Source organism: Camelus dromedarius, chromosome 12 (genome assembly GCF_036321535.1).
Source record: "Camelus dromedarius isolate mCamDro1 chromosome 12, mCamDro1.pat, whole genome shotgun sequence".
Classification (NCBI taxonomy): Eukaryota; Metazoa; Chordata; class Mammalia; order Artiodactyla; family Camelidae; genus Camelus; species Camelus dromedarius.
In genome coordinates this window covers 50,273,969-50,278,511 of record NC_087447.1, presented here as the reverse complement: position 1 = coordinate 50,278,511, position 4,543 = coordinate 50,273,969, and positions in this window count along the sequence as shown.

The window sequence follows — 4,543 nt, the reverse complement described above, 5'->3', positions numbered from 1 at the left end:
ATCTCTCTAGCCTCTGAGTTCCTAGAGCGCTCATTTGAACCTCTTATTTGTTCACACTTATGAGGACATCCAGTTAGCCAGGCCGTAAACCTGGGCTCACCCTGGATCCTTCCCTCTCTCTCACTCCTTATGGCTAATAGGTTATTAAGATCTGCCAATTCTACTTTTTAAATGCCCTGAAATTGTTACATGCTTTTCTATTCCCTCTACCACCACCCTGTTTCAAGCCTCCACCATCTGTCCAAGTAATGCAGCCTAGAGTAATGCAGCAGCCTCTTAACTGGCCTCTCTGCTCCCATGTCATCCTCCAGAATGACATTTCCAACAAAGAAAACTGATTGTGTCACTGATACACCTAAAACTCCTTCAGAACAGGTGGCCCTGCTCACCTGTGCAGCTTCATCTTCCATCACTTTCCCTTCAAATTTTGGTCACTGATTGATTAGAATGACCTGCCATCCCTGAAGAGACATACTGTCTCTTCCCTCCAAGCCTTTGCATATGTTACTTCCTCTGCCAGGATCAGTGTCAACCCCTCTCCCATCCTTGCCTGGAAAACCCCTAGTCATCCTTCAGGAGGAGGTTTGGGAAAGCATCTCCTCTTTCTCCACCTCCTACCCATGACTCAAGTGATCCTGAAGCACCTTGTACTTACTTCTCTCACTGCACTGATATCCCTGGATGGTGATTGTCTTCTACTTCTCTGTCTTTCCCACTAGATTGTAAGACCATGAGTTGAGGGCAGAGTCCCCCAATTTATTCATTGCTCTACCTTCAGATAAGTAGCATGTTGAAGTATTATCACTGCACCGAAGTCTTATCAGTGAAGGAGAGCTCTGCAGTTTCTCATGAAGTTGCCATAGGTGTCATGTGGAGCCCCAAAACGCACCACATTTACCTCCCCTCCTTCTTTACCCACAGAATCCCAACCATAACAAAATAGCATGATGACTTACTTCCTTGGGAGGCTTCCAACAAGTGGAGCATTTCAATAAACAAACAATAAAAGTGTGGAACAAATGGGAGAGGGAAATGTAGGCCCTCAAGAGGAGGATTGAAATCAGACTTGGCAAGAGGCTGTGAATGCTTCTAAGGCCAACAGATTTATGATTGGGAATTTTGTGTTTCCACACGGACCTTGCTTGCCTCTATTATGCTAACAGGCTGAGCTGGACGTAGAGTGAAAGTGATTTGGAGGAGATAGGAGACCTAGATTCATTTGACTTGGAAAGAGCTTTCAGTATGTACATTCCTTCTTTAAGCATAGGGGTCCTGAGTGGTCTTAGGGGGGTATAGATGCCTTAATGCACATGTGTGCTCTCTCTCTGCTCTCTGTCTTCCTCTCTCACAACACACACACACACACACATACACACACACACACACACACATCTATATGCAAGGATTGATTTTTTTAAAAAACTTTGTCACATTCTTATGCTTCCCCCCCAAAATTAGATAGATAGATAGAAAAGAGAACCATAAGCTTTTTTATTTTTTCTGGAGCTCAGGAGGATTTAGGCATTTCAGATTCTCTTATTTTCCTGAGCCTAACCAAATGTCTCCATTCCAAGTCTCTACGATTCCATTCCTTCCCATTCACACCCTAACTTTCATCTAAGAAATCTGGGGAACCTATGAATTCCACTAGTATTATAATTCTGCAGCCACAGGATCAAAGTTTGGGTGTGATTTTCAATAATATTAGTCCTGAGGCGATAACAGGTAAAAATAATTATTTTAAAACCATACTAGAAACTCTCAGTTTCTCTGAATGTGCCTAGAACTGAGAGTTCAGAACTTTGAGATTGTAAATTTCTTTCAGTAGGCATTCCAGTACAATCAGAAGCATCCAACCCATCTCAAAACCCTTGTAGTCACAATTCCCACCATAAGAATCACTTCAGCAGCAATTTGGTCTCCCAAGGACTGGCCTTTAACAGGCATTTCATACCAGGTACTCACAGGTGATAGTTTAAGTAACTCTTTTGCTGTCGCAAGTCATGGATTACTAGTTACAGGAAGAGGCAGTCCATCAGGGCCCCCAAAGTTCCCTGTACATCCTTGTTGAGTGTGTCAAACTGCAAGGCCTAACTATGCTCAGACTCTGGGTTATGTCTGTAGCTAGTCTAAAGGCAGTTAAGTAGGTCACAGTAAGCACAGCACGATGGCTGTACAACTATTCACTCCCTAGGGGAAGGGGACTGGCTCATTGGTCGCTTGCTATAAAAGGTTCCGAGCCCTGGACCAGGTATGCTCAGTGACAGTGCAACTCCACTGCTTGTGTAGCTGCCAGCTGGGCCCCTTGTCTTGAAGGCCAGGAAGCCAGCTGTACCATGGTATTGCTCCTCTGTTTTGGTGCTGGAAATAAACTGTCTTTCTCTGATCCACTGAACTTCCAGGACCTGTGAAGTGTGGCAAACCAACCTGGAGTCCTGTTACTCCTTGCTATCCTCCATGAGGTTAGGGTTCTTCCCTGACACTGCATCCCACTTTCCACTGGCAATGAGGTCATCGCTGAATTCAAGGCCAGTCTGGTCATAGAACAATCCCAGAGTCCCATGTTTGAGAGTCTGTTTCCCACAACCACTTTCCATGTCAACTACTTTATCAGCCAGTGTCTAGTCAGAAAAACAAATCATTCTAGGTCCGTGCTGTCTAGTACAATAGTCGTCAGCTACATGTGGCTATTTACATTTAAATTATTAAAATTAAAGGTAATTAAAAAGTCAGTTCCTCAGTCACACTAGCCACATTTCAAGAGCTCAGTAGCCACATAAGCCTCGTAGGTACTGTATTGGTCAGCACAGTTAGGACATTTCTATCATCACAGAACATTCTATGGGACAGCACTACCCTGGATCACTTCAGGCAGAAAGAGATTTAAAGCAGGAAACTGTTGGGCATATGGGAGTAGCCCAAGGAATAAAGGGCTTAGAAAGGTTAGAAACAAAAAAAGAGATCAGGAAGGTGCCAACACTGCGGGACACGTCAGCCCTCGGCAGGTACTGGTCTACTTGGGGTGCTGCTGCTGGAAGCACCACCAAAAAGCAGGACAGAACCAGGGCTTCTTCCCTCCACATGCCGTTCTCCAGCCAACACCTTCCATCTGGCAAGGGAGGCTTAAAAAATGTCATTTGCAAGTTTTTATACTTCCTGTAATACTAAGGGAGCAAAGAGGTGGGCATGTATCTTACAGCAAACAAATAACTGCAGAATAAGGGTTTTATCCATAATAATATTATTAGGAGATGCCAGGACTCCCACTCCGTAGCTCACATCCATTCCCTTATCTCTAGCACCCGCCCTCTGCCCTTTATGTTCTAGCTACACAGAATTGCCTTCAATCCTGCTCTGAAAGCTTATGATCTTGATCCTCCTCAGATCTTGCATATACCATTGTGTCTGCCTGGAACACGCTTTCCCTTGCTCTTCACATATCTGGCTATTCTCATCCTTTAGGTATCAGGTCAGGTGTCACCTTCTCAGAGAGACCTTCCATGACCTTGCCAACCTGCCTAAAATAACCTCTTTTCCCCTACCTCCTGCCCGAGCCATTCCCTATCAAGCCACCCTGTCTGTTTCATAGTCCTAGTTTCTGCTGGAAATTATCTTCTGTGTTTATTATCTGTCTCCCCTCACTAGAATGTAAGCTCCAGAAAGGCAGGGGCCTTGTCTGTCATATTTGGTACTGTGTTCTCAGCATTTAGAAAAGCGGCTGGCATGTAAGAGGCCCTTAATACATATATGTTGTCTAAATGAATAGTTTCCATCCATTCTTCAGATCTTTCCTGTCTCTCTAGTTGGGAGAGGCATTTCTGCTATGCGTTCCCACAGAACCCATACTTCTCCCATTGTGACACTTAAAACTGCTATAATTACTTATATCAGATCCCCGGCTGGACTTAAACTCCGTCAAAGCAGGGACCATGTCTTTTATGTTCACAGTGCTTAGCACAGTGACTGAAATATACCTAAAAGTGAGAAATTACTTAATGGATTTGGTCATCATATTGTTCTACCAAAGAGTTTGGGAGAAGATTTAGTGATGGGTATGTTGAAATTAGTTTGCTGAGAAGGAATATTTGAGCTGGGTCTTGAAGATAGTATAGGAGTTCCCAGTTTATGGTGAGAGGGTATGTTAAGGGAAGGATATTCTTGGGAAAGGGCAATGGAGAATAATAGGAAGTACAAAGGCACAAAAGCATGGAGCATCATTTTGGAGGGAAAACAGTGAGCTCTCTCGTGTGGCTGCCGTGTGGGAGGCATGTTGATGGAGAAAATGGTGGAAAATAAAGCAGGAACAAGAGTTTGTGGCCAGAATCCAAGAGCTTGAAATGCAGTCCAAGTGGCCCTCTCTCTGGAGCTGGTGGCAGAATAACAGGTACAAACCTTCTGAAAAACCATTTGGAAATATACATAAGAAGTCATTAAAATGTTTCTATCCTCTATCCTAGTGATCCTATTCCTGGAGATTGTTCTTAAGGAATACTTTTTTAAAAGGCTGAAGTAAGCAATAGACATTAAGATATTTATTGCATCA